Genomic DNA, 20,020 nt, shown 5'->3' with positions numbered 1-20,020 from the left:
ACTATTCCTATACCATTTTTGATAACTCTCTCGAAATCAATAATCTCAACATGAAGCTGACATTGATTTTTGCATCTTACCTAAGGCGCTTCAACACTTATTCCGTTATGTCTTGCCATAAAACAGGATTCAAGGCCAACTCAGCTCGTTCATTCCTCTGTAATATATGGATCATGCTGGGGAATAAAACAAGCAATCCTTATGTCACAATAAGGTCTTTTCTAATGGAATCTAACGGTAACATGCAAATCTATTCGCTAGACGCTCAGATAGTCGATTCCTTTCACATACACACGTACATAACTCGGACGGAATCATTAATCTCTAATTAGCATAACAATGAAATATCGACTGACGATTAATTTCGATTATTCTGCATTTTCAGGTGAGGCTGGCCAGATTTCGAATCGACGATCCGAAATCAGAGACAATGCCCGACATTCTTGGCAAATTGGTTCTAGATTTATTGTGATCGGGGCGTTACGTAAGTACGAATCTGAATGAGGAGAAGGATTGGAGGATCATTCTTTCTATTCGTAGAAAGTGGAGCGCCTAAATCGAAGCGGATTGATGGTTTAATGTGTCTATTACCTTGAGGCTGTGGTGCTTTGGAACCATGAAGAATAGTCACGGTTTTTGAGATGCTGGAAAATTTCTGTGAGTGATTCTCATGGAAATCATGAATTTATCTGCCGAATCAGAATAATTCAAACAAATAAACTAAATTTCAATAATTCAGATCTTACGAAAAAATGTAAAGAAAACAGACCACTAATAAAAATTATTCGAAATGTTCTTACATTTCACACATCATTCTAACACAAAGCAGCTTAAGAGGGATCAATACAGTTTCAGCGATCAGTTCAAAAATTAGTACGCTTTATTTCACGCTAAAAACCATCGATTTATATGAGATTTTCACTGTTATTTATTTTGAAGATTACGTCATTTCGGAAAGTCCTTATTTATTTTGTTGAAATAGAAAAAAAAAGAATTAGATGAATTATTTATTCAAGAATAAATAAATGCATGATATAACTTTCCAAAAAAACATTCATTTTTTTATGAATTTACACATAAAAATATAAAACGAAAATCTTGTCAAAGGATGAAAAAAAGGGTGAATCAGAGGAACGTCTGAATTTGTTACATTCATCCTGAAAAGTGGTTGAATCTCAAAAACACTCAGGAGGAAAAAGTAGTTAAACTTTGGCAGATCACGAGAAAGCCACGTGGTATAAACCCTTCTTAAAAGCGGCCACTCATGGGGCGCCCGTGTTCGAGCGGTCGGAGAGAATTTAGTCGAGCAGTTAATTTCAGCCTTTGTTTTATAGTCGGGCTGCCGTCTCCCGAGCTGCCCGACTGTAAAATGCTTCGAACGCTCGATCACGGGTGTCTCTTTCAGATAATGTTGGATGAAATACCCCTGATTAACAGACAAAATGTCTGGTTTGAAATGGAACTTTTTTTTTCAAGGTGTTCCAGACATAAAATCCAAAGGCGTAAGGTCGGGGATCCTTGGTGGCCATCTTATCGAACCGTACCTTCCAGTCCATTGTGCCCCAAAATATTCATTCATTAATTCCCTAACCTTCCGGCTATCATGATCTGCTCAGTCATCCATTTCAAACTAGACATTTTGTCTGTTAGTATGAGCATTTCATCCAATATTATTTGTTAAGCTGCTATGTATTAATGTAATGAAATCAATGTTTAAAATGAAATGAACATTTGCGTTGGACATTTTGAACAATTGTTTTCATAAAATCTATTTTATCAAAACTTAGTCGTTAGTTCGTTTGAATTATTTTGATTCGACAGATAAATTCATGATTTCCAAGAGAATTACTTACATTTCGAAAGATTGTTATGAGTTGTCTGTTCTCTTCACATTTTTTCATTGAATCACTATTATTAAAATTTAGTTTATTCTTTTAAATTATTTTACTTTGACAGATAAATTCATGATAACCAAGAGAATTACTTTGATATTCAATAATAAAGAGCTTAAAGACCAAATTTTGTTTGAAATATTTCAACTTCTCGTTGTTATCTTGTTGGCCATGAATCATGTCAATCATGATATTATGACAGAGTACAAGCAGCTAGCACAAAATTCGAAAGCACCCCAAATGAGATTTTTTTTAAGAGAATATGTCCATAATGAATAATTTTTCATTGATAAAACAAATAGAAGAATGTGACTGATATTGTTCACTTCAGAATAGTGATATTAATCTCCTTCGCACGGCCGCAATAAGAATTGTTGTCACACAAGAACTCAGTTATGTGGTCAAATTTGATGTTGAATTTTTTTTCAAAAAATGTTTCTAGACGGTTAAACAACCCTTCAATGTGCAACCCTTGAAATAGATTTTATTCATTTGTCCATTACTAACGTAGCAATGTTCATGAGATTTGGCACATGCTATGAGAATTTCATACATTCAATAAAACTAGAAGTTTCAAAAGTAAATTCCATAACTACTTTTTGAGGCAACATTTCTGTTTTTCTCTAGAACTGTGAATCCAATTGGAAAAAAGATTGTGTGATTTTAGTACAAAACATTGTGTTTTCGAAATGTTGCCTAAAATCAGAAAATAGATAGTTACGATAAAGTTCCTTCAAAATTTACCTCTAGTATATTCGCATCATTATTTTCAGAAAAAATGATAGAATCAATCTTAAGGGTGGTAACTCAGGAAGGCTCTCACTATACCGAGAAAAATTTTCCGAAAAAAAGAATTACTTTTTCTAGTTCTTTAATTTTGGAATACGGTGGTGAGTTTTTGGTCACTAATTCTCGGGTTCACTAATTTTAATGAATGGAATATGGTTCATTACGTTTGAAAATGTATTTCAATTTGATTCTTCAACGGTTATCGTTAAGATTCCAACTCGTTGAGATTCTTTTTTTTTTTGTTCCTCGTTCCATACGATAACTATGGACCAAGTGTTAGCTTGCTAGCAAGGATTGATTAAAGACAAATAGCTCTTATTTGTCTACAATTGATTCGAAACATTGGGACTATTCAGAAAAGAGTTATTCAAGAGTGAATATGTTATGAACATTTTTCATGAAATTTTCTATATTATCGTTAATTTAGGTCTTCCTGGGCATCCTATAGCTATGATACTGTAACTTATAAACAACCTAAATGCGAAGAGAGTCAGGTGGAACGTTGATGAATAATTTGCTAGCAATTTTAATCGAAGTTTTATACAACAGAGTAATGCCATTTCATTTATAAACGTTAGTCCATCTTGAACGCAAAAATAATTAATATAACTATTATATTCTGCAAGAGCTTCATCTGACCTTGTTCATGACGTCATTAAGCATGAAATAAGCAATTTGATAATGATGATTTTTACTATTTTTAGAGCAATACTTTGTGGAAAGGATGTAATATTCAGTGGATACCATTTGAATACTCAGCTAATTTATTCACTCCATTCTCGTTTGAACTCAGCAAACCACCAACAAATGGTCGCATTCGACCTGGCAAATACTTCAGAACTTCCATTAGGCCATTCCTTCTATTCAACGTCATTTTTTCCATCAAATAAAGCCAACAGAAGGTTGATCCGATATGTTAATCCGATCGAAATGTTCCAATTCCCGGCACAAAGCATTGCACAAGCGGATTTTCTGCCTGACTTGTACAAAATGTAATAATCTTGAACTTTATCGCGTTTAATTGAACGAACTATCCGAAGGTTACGGTTACAGAAACTGCATTATGTTATGGTACAGAACGAGAAAGGTCGGAATACTTCGCTAAATGCCAGTGCGATCTAGTCGGTCGCGGTTACAGGCCGATGGAATTTCTGTATCGAATATCGACGAAATTGATTGAATTTGAATTCTTCGATGTGGCAACATCCTGTCCCGGCGGTTTTGTACGTTTACGAGCAATGAGGAAGTGTAGATCTGTAATTTATGTTGTCGCGGGAGACTACTACGATAGCTTGATATGCGCTTTTTGGTTTTTTTCACTCTTCTCCATTAGTGATTCCATAAAAATTGCAACTCTTGTGTATCTCTCATGCGCAAAGAAGAAATTCGTTTGATCAATATTTCGCGTTTTCAACAACGATTTTGATAGAATTTTATATAGCAGTTTAATCTATACCAAATGAACAACACAGTCTCAGAAGGAGACATGGAACAAGAATCAAACTCATAAGAAAATCAAAAAGGAAAATAAAACCGTTACTAGACGTTTTCTAAGCTTTCGACAAAGTTTGGCATCAAGGATTGACATATAAAATGATAAAAGCTGAAATTCAAACCGCCTATTATACAAAACTCATCAAGTCATGCCCGGAAAATAGAAAATTCTACGATAGAGTGAATGAAGAAACCTCCTAGGAGGAAAACATTGAAGCAGGAGTGGCGCAAGGCTCACTACTAGGACCGATATTATTCAACATCCACACAAGCGACATAGCAATAAAGCAGGACACAACTTTAGGACTATGCGCAGATGGCGCTGCAACTTTAGCGTCAGACAAAACGGAAATAAGTGCGTCAAGAAGATTGCGAAAACACGTGGACAATCTCATAGAATCATATAGTATCATATAGTACATCCAAAGTCATTTGAACTAGTCCATAAAAACGCTTGGCCAGAGGTCCCTTTGAAGTGGATACCGTGAACCGCTAAATTCAGGGGTTTATTTGAAAGTATTGTTAGGCAATAATAAATTCACTGACCCCAAAGTAATATCTGGAAACTTGGACATTCCTTGTATGATAGAAATGGCTTCCGCCAAATGACCAAATGGCGAATTAGAAAATTAAAAAAAATTGAAAACCATTCTGTAGAAGCCAAATAATCAAGCGAATGAAGATGAATTGAAAAATGGAAATGGCCCTTGAATATCATCATCAAAACTGAAATCCTGGAATTTATTGTAGGTAAAATGTAAGTATTAATACTTTTTCGGAAGGGGCGCCAAAAAATTCTTCAGGCGCAAAAATTGCTCGCTTAGGCCCTGTTCTTAGGAATCTTATCTCTCCAAAAGACCAACAATGTATATCGGATTTACTTGATTTGAATAAAGTTAATTAATTATTAATAAAAAAATTCCGTACTTAATAGAGAGACCACTTATGATGCAGTCATCTCTGAATGATAAAGATCAACAAGTTTAATGGCAAAAGAAAAGATCGAAAAGATACAATTTGGCGTTCCTCACGGCTTCATATTGGGACCTATATTCATGTCAGTCATGTCACATGAAAACGAAGATACTTGTTTGAGAACACTTCAGCTTGCCGATGATACAACCTTTCTGGTATTAGGTATCAGGCTCGAAATTTTTAGAAGAAATGTAGATAATATTTTGTCGAAATCGAACCATTGGTTCAACTATAATTATTTATAAAAACTTGAATAAAATTTGGACACATCAAATTGTCATTAAAAGTAAGTGAGCCAATATTTCGACGCTGCACTGTCAATATGATCCTGGTTCACCTCGTTGAAATGTCTTCATGTTGGGGTTTCTCACCCCATCTTCGTAGTTTTTCTGGGATTGTGTGGTGGTTGTATCAAATATGCTCCTTGTGCAGTTGTGAGATGTTGATTTGTCTGCTTCACACAATGTTTTATAGACCTCTCACTTATCTATTTGTTTGGTCTCTCAAACATATTCGTAGGTTTTCTATTTTATCATGAGCAAGTTTCATGATGCATATCAGACCTCTTCCTCCTTTATGCCTCAATGCTGTCTTTCAAAGGGTTGCTTTTTTCCTCTACTTTACTCATAATTGGTGGGTCAGGTAACCTATTATTAGTATCATCCATGTATAGTAGATGATCGAGAGTGATAGTATTACTGTTGTCTTTGATATTAAAACTATTTTCTGTAGGGGTCATTCCTCTAGAGAGAAGTTTCAGCTCCAAGCAGACCATAGAGGGCCCAAAAATCTTTCACTTTCACAATAATTTATCAATTGTCACCAGTATGCGTGGAATGCAAATGAATTCAGTTTGAATGTACTGTTATATTTTTTCATGTGCATCATATCTAAAATACATGTATGATAAAAGTTATTTCAGTCGAAAAATGTGATACCTGCATACCAGAAAGATTAATTTTCTAACTAAATATGTGAACATTATGGAATATGCCCATATCATTCCTTCCACCATTCACTGAATCAAATTACACATGCAATGACCAATTCCATTCATTGACACTCAAATTGTCAAATTACAATACGAAACAGTGCTAAGTTATAGTTTTCGAATGTAAATCCAATGAATAATTTCGATAACATTCAAGTGTTGGTGTTCATAAATCTCTCTACTCGTGGGGTGCCATTTTATTATACTACTACTTTATGTGGACGCCATATAAACGTTGACTTACGTCTGGAAGTCAGACTCCGGGAATTTGGTGATCGTTAATTGGCTTAATGAATATTAATGAAGAAGTGAGTGATAGAAATAGATATCAAAGGAATATAATCGAATTAGTCAAAGATTTATCGGAGCTATTGTGACTGGAAATTATTCCGACATTGTCTGAAAACTAGATTTAGAAGGAGAACGCTATATATAGCGTATAATTTCATATTTCAATGAACTGTCTGTTCGGAGTCGAAATATTCCACCTACCTGATAAATTATTTGGACGAATATGCAAGTCCAGAAATTTCTACTTCGGTTTTTTCTACCAGCTTCCTCGTAGTATTTTTTGTATTATTTGATGAGATGAATTCTGCAACTCAATTATATGAACAAAATAAAAACAATTGCAAAAATATTTTTTCGTTTATAATGTTATGAGAAAAAATTCCGCAGACAAAATTTTTCGATTGGTATGAAAGATTCTGATTTCGCTTATGACGAACAATAAACTAGAATACAACCACCAGAAAATTTTGGACGAAAAATTTTTCTTGAGTAATTTTCAACGATACTTTTTTCATGAGAACAAATAAAACCACCTTTCTCTTCCAATAACAAGTCAAGTAACCTTTATTCCATTAGAATATCATGACATTTGTCAAAATTTTTTAATGGAAACACCATCATGATGACATAACTGAGAGGTAAGAATTTGGCCACTATAAATTAAGCCGTTGCTATAGTGTTCCATCTGTAAAATTGTCTTACATAGTATATGAGAGAAACAATTTTTTTGGTATAAAAGTTTGTTTTTCGGTAATTTCGCATGATCTGTGTTGACAAAATCACGCATCGATCGGGTGAGTTGATTCTGCCAAAAGAAATGTCATGAATGGAATTGAGGAAAGCAACAAACTTGAATAAAACCACTAGGAAATTCTGCAGAATCAATTTTTTCAAATATTTCAAATAGAAACTCTTACTTACTTAATAAAAGTCACTTTTTTCATTTGAATTGAATATCACGACTTTTGTCAAAATAATCTTAGTTTTGCAACGAAAACTGCAGGTACAGTTTTGCCATCAGAAAACGAGCCATTGCTGTGGTTCTCTGCCAGTATAAAACACTTGAGTGAAATAGCCAATGTGAGAATACGATAGTTCTGAATGCTACCTTATATAAATATCTCAGCTGAAAAAAGAATGTTTTACTAGATATTACTTTTACTCAACTTATGATTTTTTGATGCTTACGTTTCTCTTTGTTTCTTCGTTTTTTTGTTTGGAAGCTTTGGTTTTTATATCGAAAATTTATCCATGGAAAAAATATCAGTAACTCTCCAATGCGGTCTAACTAATGATTACTTTTTGTCTCTGGAATGTTTTCAGCATTAATTCTGTCAGATGTGATCATTGGAGCATAGAAAAGGTTGAAAGCTGAGCTCTACTTTCATTGTTATTTATTTTTTTTATTATTTTCCATTGAACTTTTCACCATTTAATGAACATCTGAACTGAATAGAACGGAAGATTCATGCTGAAAGATGTTGAGAATATTGTTACACAGAGTCAGCTGAAGTATTAGCTCTATCAATTTACTTTTTATTATATCCCCATCATTATCATTTCCTAATAAACTAAAAGGCGTGCAAAATCGCTATATTAAAACGTGCCGTATTTTGAAGGTTGCAAGGTGAAGACTCTAGTTCAACTATCTATAATTATATGTTGATTCAAATTGAAAATAGATAACACAATTCATTTTATGATGGATGTAAGACGTTGATTGTTTGATGCTTGGATATCAAACAACACTCGCTCTGCCGAGAGTTGTATTTCATTATCATTACATATATTTTAATGTATGTAGTTGTTTTCTACGAAAAAAAAATACGTATATGGTGTCATGACAAACACAGATAAAAGGGGGTTAAAGCTAAAGATGCATCAAATCAAGTAACTTGATATTTAAGTCAAGTAGCTTGATATTTCAACCAACTACTCGACTTGAAAATAGTTAAGTTACATACTTAACTCTTGACTTGACTTGAATCGAGATATTTATAGCTTGACTTGATATCAAGCTAGTTGATATTACTTGAGTTAGATACGCACAGATCGCACGTCATAATATATATCTACAAGCTGATGCGAACAAAATAATCATCTTCAAAGGATGAATACAGTGCTTTTGATATCCATCTCTTAAGTTTATTCAACAAACCTTCTGTAAATCGAGTAGGGATTCACGGCTTGGCTTGATTTTCAAGCTACTCGGCTTGAGCTCAAGTCAAATAGTACCTAGTTTTTCAATCTCGAGTGAAGTATTTATGTATCAAGTACTTGAATCATATCAACCACTTGATTTTTAGCAGTTTTATTTTGTAGAGTCACATCAATTAAAAAAATTATGGAATGCGGAGGAACCTCGCAAAAAACACCTCTATCTATTAAACTTATTGTATAAAAGAACCGAAAATATCAACTTTTTTGAAATAGAAACATAAACTAAATTACTATAAATCATAACAAAATAAAAAAATATAAAAAAAGTTTCTTAATATAGAGAAACCTCCAGGCTTTGTTTGATTTCATAAGTTTCCATCCAGGATCTAAATCACATAAGGCATCTTATAGATTTGTCACCTAACCTATTGCAGGTTTTTGTAACTGTAAGAAAAGCTCTGGAAAATTGTTTTTAAACAGGAGCTGAAGATGCTGGCGTCGATAAAAACCCCTTGACCATTTTGGCCAAGTTTGAAAAGATATTTCTGAAACTAGCAAAATCTACCAATAGATTCCATAGAAATGTGAGAAAACTACTAATAACATAACACACTGGCGAATACTTCAGTCTCTCGGCGCTCGAGGAATCCCCTTATTTAGTCTAAGCGCGCACAAGATTGCAGAAATATATGCTGTGCGACGCATGCATATCAAGCTCAAGTAATATCAAGAGCTTGATATCAAGACATGCAATAAATACCTAAAATCAAGTCAAGCTCAAGTATGTAATTTTTCACGAGCTTGATTTGCAAATCAAGTAGTTGGATAAAATGTCAAGCTATTTGGCTTGGTGAATCCCTAAAATCGTTTGAATGAAATGGCTTGGCGTTATGAAACAGATAAATTCCTGTCTGGAGATTGGTGGAAGCTTGGCCTAAATAGCCAAAGATTTTTATCGACGCCAGCATCTTCAGCTCCTGTTGAAAGACAATTTTCCAGTGATTTTTCATCATTTTTTTTTGTTGTGTTTTAAAGTAATTCAATTTGGTTTTTTTTTGGAATATTTGATATTTCAGGTTTTCCATAAAATAAGTTTCATGAATAAAAATTTTTTTTGCAAGGTTCCCATTTTGTTTTTTCAAGTACTTGATGAAAAAAGACTTGACTTGATTTCAAGTCAAACCTGCCGTGAATCTCTAGTTAGAGGATTCAAAGGCTTAGCTCGCCCTATTATGTTGGACAATCAATACTTAATCATAACGTCCAAAATGATTAAGTGACAAAACGGTTACATCTTCTTTCTGACCCTTTCAATAATCTCTCCTTGCATGGCCCCACCCCAATAAACAGACCATGCGAACGATCGTGTCCTGGCCTTCGTTCCCCGTCGAGAAGGCCGAATACCAAGAAGAAGAAGAGAGACGGGCAACCCTGCGGAAGGACAAACCACACGCAAACCCGCAATCTGGATCTGTCCGTGCATAAATGAGTGCCACTCTCATTAAATTAAAATTCATTTATTCCGGTACGATATCCGTCTAGGGCCCGGACTTCAGATACATTAGTTAATTAATAGGTATTGATGTTGGGCACCCTGGTTTCGGAACTGGATAAATGAAGAGTTATGCGAGACGACGTCGTTGTCATGGTTTGAGGTGAAGGTTATTCTTACTTTTATGTGAAGGATGTTGATGTTCGTTCGAACGGTCTTTTTGCTAGCTTTTTGGTTGGAAAATGAAGTTCAATTATTTTTCCAACTGTCGTATTAAATACGGCTGACCCTTCTGTTTTTTCCGACCATCTGGTCAGGCGTACACACTACAATTTTTTATATAGAAGGGCTGAAGTCTTGAGTAGAAATAGAAATTCGTTAATTGTAAAAACACGCCATGAATATAATATATTGTATATAATATAACAAAAAATATATTACGACAAAACAAAAGTACAAATATAGGTCTCACAGCCCTGGTCTATAACTCCCACAGAGTGCATAGAATTCAGTAAAACTGTAGGGTTCACTATTCATTTATAATGAATTAACTCTCAAGTTTCTCAATTTCAAGATATCGGGGGGAAGTGAGTTCAAATCTTTTGTGGTAATGTCTGGAACGAGAGCATATGTATAGTAAGGGTCACAGGTTTTCTTTCTGTTTAAGGACAGGAATTTATTTCCCTACGCCTCAACTATATTTTCTCCAATTCCCTACTGTTGTTTATTTTCTTCCTTGTCATGTCTATCTTTCTTATTAGTATTTGTATTATCTTTTCCTATTCTCATGCTCTTTCAGAGTCTCTCTTGTCTTCTCTATTCGTTTGTTAACTATTTCCTCAATAGTTTCAATTTTTAATCATTCTCTGATTTGTTGGTTGCTACTATACCATGGGGCACCGCTGTTCTGATTACTGTATTGAATGTAATTTGCAACTGATCTGTCTCATTGTCTTTCGTTATTAGACCAGGTTACTTCTGCATAGGTCATGCTTGGTATTACCACTATATTTATTATCTTCAGCTCGTTTTCTAAGGAAAGTTTACTTTTTGGGGAGAGTAGCGGATAGTCTCCCGTGCAAATGCCTTGCCTATTTCCTGTTTTCGTCTAGCTGTTCGCTAAAATTCAATCTTTCATGTAGGTGTTTTGCTTCCTTTTTCTATTCTATCGTCTGATTTTCTTTTTTGACGTTTTCTGCTTTCTCTTTCTTTACTGTTGTTCTTCCATAGTAGATTACAACCCATATTGCAACAGTTTTCGTCATATTCACTCTGAATTTCCATTTTTTGAAGTATTCCATCATTTTATCCAAGTCTATCCGTAACAGACTAGTTATTGCTTTCCGTGTTCTACTGAGATAGTAGATAGCGATGTCATCTGCTAACTGGGCTATCTTGCAACTATTCATTTTTGTTATGTCTGCTATGTATGAGTTGAACAGCAGCGGTCCTATCATCGATCCTTGGGAAAGTCCAGCTTCAATTTCTCTAATCGTCGACCTGGTATTATCAATATACACTCTGAATTTTCTATTTGGCAGGTATGGTTTTATTAATCCCATAAGTTTGGTTGGAAATTTCCTCAACTTCATTTTGTATATCAGACCTTCATGCCACATTTTATTAAATACTTTTTCTATGTCCAGATATATTGCACCAGTGTCTGTAAAGATCCTTAATATCTTTATATTATGGTCGTATTTTAACCAACTCCTTGACTTGAAAATCAAGCTCGTGAAAAATGACATACTTGAGCTTGTCATGACTTGATTTTAGATATTTATTACTTGACTTGGTATCAAGCTACTTGATGTAACTTGAGCTTGATATGCACGCGTCGATTTTTATCATATTTCTGCAATTTCGTGCGCGCTTAGACTAAATAAGGGGATTCCTCGAGCGCCAAGAGACTGAAGCATTCGCCAGTGTGACTTTATTAGTAGTTTTCTCACATTTCTATGAAATCTATTGGTAGATTTTGATATTTTCAGAAATGTCTTTCCAAACTTGGCTAAGGATTGTTTATCAACGCCAGCATCTTTAGCTCCTGTTGAAAGACAATTCTCCAGAGCTGCTCTCACAGTTACAAAAACCCGCAATAGGTTAGGCGACAAATCTATAAGATGCCTGCAGGTTTCTCAATATTAAGAAACTTTATTTTTTCATTATTTTTTATTTTTTTATGATTTAAAGTGATTTAATTTATGTTTCTATTTCGAAAAAGTTGATATTTGCGGTTGTTTTATACAATAAGTTTAATAAATAAAAGATTTTTTTTTGCAAGGTCCCTTCTCGTGTCATCATTATTTTATTGATGTGACACTACATAATAAAACTACTAAAAATCAAGTTCCTTGATATGATTCAAGCACTTAATAAATAAATACTTGACTTGACTTGAAATTGAGAGAATACTACTTGACTTGAGCTTGACTTGGAATCAAGTCAAGCTCAACCAATTTAGCTTGAAAATCAAGCCAAGCCGTGAATCCCTAGTCGTAAAAGTTGGTGGATTGTTGAATGTTCTTTGCAAAACCCATGATCTGGAATTATGTTCTTTTCTCCTACGAAATCTCCTAATCTTCTGTGAATTTATTTCTCTATCACTTCACTAATTGCCGATATTTGGGTCGATAGTTAGTTGGGTGTTCTTTGTCTTCCAAATTAAGATTGTATCCGCCGTTTTCAGTTTGTTTGGATAATATCCTGTTTTTAGTATGAATTTGGCCATTTCAAAGATTTCATTTCCAGCTTTTTCTCCTGGTAGGTTTTTAATTGCTTGATTGCTGTTCTGGCGTTAAACGAATCATGATGAATTGTCAAACCCTACTAAACTGAAATGTCAACACAGTTATCTGTCAAACCATCGAAACTTCTCATGCAGCTAAAAAAACACCCATTATAATCGAATCAATCGACTGCAAAAATCATTCACCCCATCAACTAGCAACCCCTACTCACCAAAATAAAGCCAGCTAGGTTTTCGCCCGTCTGCTGCCACCTCGCCCCACGTGGCCCGGTCACGCCACACTTTTTATCATCTAATTCCGAAAGCCGGGAGCCATCCGCCTTATCTGCCCACCTCGTGTCCATCTCGGAAACAGATGAAAGTGCGTACGTGCGTGCGCCGCCCATGATTTATTGCGGTTTGCGTGCCGCATACCCGCCGACAACGACGTCCATCAGCCGTCAGGAGAACGGTGGTATATCGCTGGACTTCCTTGATTAATGCACGAGAAATCTGATTTGTTGATGTCATATCTAGACCAAGGAGAGAACATCCATCTTCGCTTACAACGGCCCGAAAATTAAGCGGTTGATTCAACGGGCGCTTTCTTTTGATTTGATTGCTTTTCGGTGATGAGAACGGACAATAAGGTATGTTGTTGTAGGATTTGTAGAAACAAGGGGGGGCAGATCAACACCTGCCCTACTTGTTCGTATAAACAAGTCGAATGTTAATTTTTGTTGTTGTGTTGGTATTCTTGACTGTTATAACTGCCATTTTGATTGATTATCTCGAGAATTTGTTGATGAGCATTTCGTGGAAGTTAAAAATCTGTTCTAAACGTGACTCGACAAAATTTGAGTCATACTTCAGGGTTTATCAAGAAAAAAACTACATAGTACAGTATAACCTCATTAATCCAACACTTCGATACACCGATAAGTCCAATAATCCGGCACTAAGGATTCATCAAGCCAAGTAGCTTGACATTTTAACCAACTACTTGACTCGAAAATCGAGCTCGTGAAGAATTACATTGAGCTTGACTTGGCTTGATTTTAGGTATTTATTGCTTGACTTGATATTACTCGAGCTTATATTTCTGCAGGTCATGACCCAAAATGAAACCACTTTCTTAATATGCTACTAACAATAATTAAATTTACCTGGCTGTAGGACTAATACTGTCGATGGCCATTTGGCCCTTGGGTCAATAAATTGTGTTTATTATTATTATTATTAATAATTAAGCCGACAAAGTACGATAGGCCCCGTCAAAAAACTCCATAACTGCGACTCATTTTTATGAGAAATATGAAATATATGAAAAAACCAAAAGGTCGCAAAGCGATAGCTCCAGGTGTTCTGGAGTTATGGCCGAAAAAAGACACAATTTAGTTTTTCAGTGCATCAGTTGAAGAATATCTTTTTTCGTCCATAACTCAAGAACACCTGAAGCTATCGCTTTGCGACCTTTTGGTTTTTTCATACAAATTTGATGGGATTTCTGTTTCTCTTAGAACTTAAAGACACAATTTGGTTTTTCGCAGTGCATCAGTTGAAGAATATCTACTTTCGGCCATAACTTCAGAACGCCTGAAATTATCGCTTTGCGACCTTTAGGTTTCTTCATGCAAATTTGATGGAATTTCTGTTTCTGTTAAGGAAATCCTATCATTACATTTGAAATTTCGGAGTAAAATGAACAAAACAATGAACTTCTGACTTAGCGCCCCCTACCGAAAGCAGAAAAAACAAATTCATCATGACTATATTTTGTTCTCAATCAACAAGATATTATCTTTCAGACGAGATCTAATTTGCTCAAGAATGTTGAGCCAAACTGAAGTTACAGGCATTTCAATTAGTCAGATTTCTCCCTTTCACCTACCCTTATTTGATGTCGTAAAATCAAAAGTGACAATTCAAAAAGATAGAGAAGTTTCCAAGGATTACAGTGATGATATTTTTTTTACAATTTCATATGAAACATTTTCGAGTAAAATTCATTTTTCTACTCGACGGTAGCTATTACGCTCCCTAGCGGTAGAGGTATGAACTTCAAAACAATTTCCAGTGTGTTTTATTTTTATCACTTTAGTGGTAAAAATTTTTACCGCAAGTCTCTACGATGAGTGGATCCTGAGATATAGCCGCTTACCTCGCTTATTTGCCCACCCTGTACATAGGCACCATGTAATTGGAATCAGAATAAATTTGATTTGATTTGAAATTTGATATTTGAAAAACTTTTAATTCGCCATTGGTCACGTATATTACAATTTATTGAACTTTTTCTATGTTGCTGTAAGAATAGGGTGTCTCAAATTTGATGCTCACTGAAAGCATCTCGTGAACTTTGAGACTATAAGAGAAACAATCTTTAAGCATTTTTTCGAAATAATAAGTTAACCGTCTCGAATTACAAGGTGTTTCTGAAAAATGACTTTCAAATGTTAATCTATATCTTGCTTTCAAGTCGAGTTATTCAAAAATTTCTGAAACGTATTTTTCAGTAATTTTTATAGCTTATATGATACTCATAACATCATGGAAACTAAATATCGTTTCAATGATATGGAGGCAAGTTTGTATTTTTTGAATGGGAGGCCCTATATTTATTATAAGTATCATACAAACAATAAAATGTACTGAAAAAACGTTTTAGAATTTTTTGAATATCTTGAACAGAAACCAAGATATAGCAAAATATTCGAAACAGTAATTTTTCAGAGATGCCCTGTAATTCGAGGAGGAATCAATATATCAATGATCTGCTTTCTCATACCTTATTATTTCGAAAAAAGAGATCGGGGGTAGTTGAAGTTTTTTACTAAATCTAATAGTTATCGAAATGCTTTCTGTGAGCATCGAATTTGTACTCTTTGTACTCTTCAAACCCTAGAATTTAATTCGATCTAGTTCTCAGTATCCAAACTAGCGTTGGTCATTAAAATATATTTTTTTATTCAATTCTGTTCAGAAATATAAATTTCTTGATACAGAAATCCAAACGATATAACATTCCACAGTAGTACCTTTATCAGTAAGATAGAAGAATCGCCAGGTATAGATAATAATATTTTCCACGCTGTTCACCATATTGACATAGGCAAAATTGACGTCTCAATAACTTCATAAGGTATAAATAAAACGTAATCTCGAAAACTCGTAAGATCAACAACCCAGCACCGCCCCTTATGCACTTCCGAAGGACCAACTTTACGAATTAACACCTGTAGCGTGAGAACCTTAGTCCTTTTATTTGGACTCGGAGCAGAGGTCCTACAGGTTTCGGATGAGTTTTAACACTTATGTGCGACTTTATTCTTTCCATAAACGGCAGGTTATTGTTGTTCACTCATAAGGCAGGGACGGGCCCAAAACGAAATCTCGATATTCCATTTTCATGGTCATTCTGGGAGAAAATTATCAGAACACAAAAAAAAAGGTAAAATTTTACATTCAGTTTTTTTCATTCCATCTCATAAATAAAAAAATTATATTACAATAAGAACAATAATTTTATTTCCAAAACTGAATTGATGCAAAACCACTTACTTAAAAGAAAGTGAAAAGAAAAAATTGTCAATGAGTGGGGCATCGGCCCACTATTTAAAATTAGACCAACGAATGAACACAGTTCAGAAATACTATCACTATGGGATCCTACAAAACCCTTCCCTCACGAGCGCAATATGTATATCAAGAGTTCTTTCACACCCATCATAAACAAATATAAATGGGTACATATTTGAATCTGCCACACATTCGGCTTCATGGCATTATTGGCATTGGTGAGTATTGTGATATAGGAGAAAAAGCGCATAGCTAGAAAACCGACCAAATCAAAGCGATGTCCAACGAATGATACTTTGTTTCGTTTTTCAAAACTGCCTCCGTTAAGCAAAGCTTGCTCAACTTGTCTTCTGATCAGCTTCTATTATTAAGGGTATAAAAGTCTACAACATTCTCTCATTAAATTAATTTCACGGCATTCAGACAATTTTCCAATTCTGGAAAAAGTACCTCCCGGAAGGGGGCTCGAACCTGTAACCCCCGAATTACTAGTCCGATCCTTCAGCACTTCAGCCATCGATGAAATTGAAGATTCTCCTAGATAGCTCAAAGGCTGGAGCATCGGACTAGTAATTCAGGGATTGCGGGTTCGAGTCTGGCTCGGGGAGGTACTTTTTCCAGAATTGAAAAATTGTCTGATTGCCGTGAAATTAATTTAATATGTTAATATACAGACGTTAACCCATTATTTATTTCCTTTCTCTTTTTCAGTTTGCCGTGTAGTTTTGTTTTTTTTTCAGTTGCCGTGTGGGTTTCTCGAAGAAGGATCACCCCTGCGGCACTCTATGGCCAGTCAATATAAAAAAAAAATCCTGTTGTTAGAAATACCTCCAATATTCGAGTGAAGCATACTAAATTTGCTGCGAAATCGGGAGGATTTCTTCAACCAGGACTGATTCTCCAAAGTAATGATTTTTTCAAATCCTCAGGTGTACCAAGATCGCTACAGGCATCTTAAATTGGGGAATCATCTATCATAGATTCATACTGACTGTATTCCATCGAAAAAACATTAAAATACAAATATGAAAGATGAAAAATGTCTTTTCTCGCTTTGAATCACACCAACTTTTGGTGCTATAATATTTCTCATCTCCATGTTAATTTTCACGCTAGGCTTGCTCACTATAGAGGCTAGATAAAGGTGAAAACTTGTAGGAAAGAAACAATACCATTCGTTCCGTAGAATCTCCTCCTGAAATGACACATCTACTGAAAAAACAACCTGCATTCATCAATTAACGAAACCCAAGAGCCTAAATACCGCTCTGTCTCTGTTCTCGCGAAAGATTCTCTAATGTAAACGTCATCTTCGAAAAAACCAAATTAATGGTGTCCTTAGGCCTTCCAGAGATTCCAGAGAAGATAAACTCATGAGTCCGAATGTACCCGGTTTCATACAATCATTAATTTATATGATGTTCTACCGTTATTGTTTCTGTGTGCATGAGGCCAAAAGGCTTATTAAGAAAACTTGAATCCGCTCGTCTGTGTTCTTATCTTGGCCGAAACCAACGCACCTGTTCTTCTCGATAAAGGATACGCCCACTTGGTGGAAAGATTGAGTTAGAAAAAAAGGGAGCATGTAGTTATAGACGGTATAAATTTTTATTTTCGTCGTAAAATTTGAACTCATTAATTTCTAATGCTATTCAATCATGCACCAGATATCTGTAGTCAATGAACTCATAAATTGGCTGGTTCTAGATATTCTTCATGTTGGCAGGACGGAATTGAAAGATTTATGTTTAATCGTTTGGCTGCTTATTGATTCTTGGTTTGGTAGTAAAAATATAATTGGGGTAATTTTTGACGCCATAATAAATTCTAAATATTTTTTTGCCTATAAACTCAATTAATCGATGTAAATGACCCTAATTTCTTTTTATTTATTTGTTGACTATTGATGGGAATGCAATGTTTCAAGAGCTCAACAGTCGAAGTAAACATTCAACACATAACAACATTCTTCTGTAACATTTGTTGACAAGGTATTTGTTGACAAGGTATCACATTGAAATCTGGCAAGAAAGGGCAGAATATTCAAAATTTGCCTATTATAAAATTAAATCAGCTCGAAGGAATTTTTAATATTCTTCTTAAAATCGTCGTAACAGCAATAGCCGTAGCTTTCTTCGTTTTCTACAATTCTGATAACTTCGGATGTCTGACAGTCATTCCCATAGCCTGTTTCAGTAAAGGACTAAACTCCTTACTGCTCAGAGGAATCGAGGTTGAGGCCACAGCTAATAACACCGGAAGTTTTTAGTTCTGTGGTACACGATAATTTCAAAAAAAGGACATAGGAACATTAAAATCATTTTCAGAGAACATTTCTACTCTGAATGCACCAAAATAATTTTTAGTCAAGATAGTCTAAATGACTATTTATCTGATATTTATCAACCCGAAACAAAAACATCCTACAGGCATTCTTTTTTAGCAGAATCCATTGGTGTTATAATTTATTTTTTATTGCCATTGATTTTTGAAGTTATATTACAATCTTGTGTTTTTTTGATATAAACCATAACAATTTCTATAACAAATAAAATCAGCAAATTCCAATTTATATTTTCTGAAATCAAATTTTCCTTTCATTTTCTGATTTACATATTAATATTCTGGAATACAATTTACTGTTTCTGAAACTGAATAAAAAGTCCTTTTTCTGAATTTCAAATTCGCTATTCTGAATAACAACTTCCAATTCTGAATTACAATTTCGATCTTCTGAATTTCAATTTGCCTTTCACGGTTTCTGAATCACAATTGAAAAAATTTTAGTTCATCGGGATTTAAAATAATACCATTAGTATCAAAATCAGGTAGCAACTGATTTCATTCGAATTCCGATAGTACAATAATTTTTTCATCATTAGTTTGAATCATGTTATGTCCTCACTTTCACACATTTCATGAAGAATGTTGGGACCGAAAAATGAATCGGACATGGCACATTTTCTCCTGTTCACCTGAATTGCTTGTAAAGTCAAGAAGAAGCTTGAATCCTTGGTGGTCGACTTCTTAATTACCTAAACGAGGGTTCCAACGGATGTTATCTGAGATAGTTTTGACACCAATAAGGAATCTGGCTTACAGAACCTTAGGCGATTTCTTTTTTAATGATAGGCTATATAGGTACTTCAGTTTCCAGAATGAAGATTTCGCAGTATCATGTATAGAATAGTCAGTCGATTTTACATAGACGTTTAACTTCATTGGGATCATAATTTTTTTTTTTTATATAAAATTCATACATGAGTAACGTAAATGTTAAGATTCATGTAAAAAAATACGAGAAAAACATTTACTTGGCGTCAGGATCTCAATCTTAAGAAAGTCAAAATTAAACTAGAACTTTTGTGGCCAAAGCATATATCAAGAAATGTAGTTGATTTCCTTGTATTGAATTTTGCTTCGTTTCCTTAGTAATATATTCATTCAATAGCGCCACCTACAGAAGTATCAGTAACTTCTATTTCACGTCACAAAATTGACTTGAACAAAATATAACCAATGGCCACACCAGTATCTCTAGACATCTTAATTGTCAATAAATGACAAATAAAAAAAATATGAATAAAAAGCTTTGGGTATAAAACAATCTTTTTCGTCACCTCAAATTT

General features: G+C 34.5%; 1 protein-coding gene across 1 annotated transcript in view; it reads left to right on the top strand.

The window, feature by feature from the left end:
• The window catches only part of LOC123673508 (dendritic arbor reduction protein 1-like), a 475,514-nt gene that overhangs the window by 369,049 nt on the left and 86,445 nt on the right, over positions 1 to 20,020 (top strand). The gene's annotated exons all lie outside the window — the stretch shown is intronic.

This window comes from Harmonia axyridis, chromosome 2, assembly GCF_914767665.1.
Source record: "Harmonia axyridis chromosome 2, icHarAxyr1.1, whole genome shotgun sequence".
Taxonomy (NCBI): Eukaryota; Metazoa; Arthropoda; class Insecta; order Coleoptera; family Coccinellidae; genus Harmonia; species Harmonia axyridis.
The sequence above is the reverse complement of the archived record's forward strand: the minus strand, read 5'-3'. Positions and strand labels throughout refer to the sequence as shown.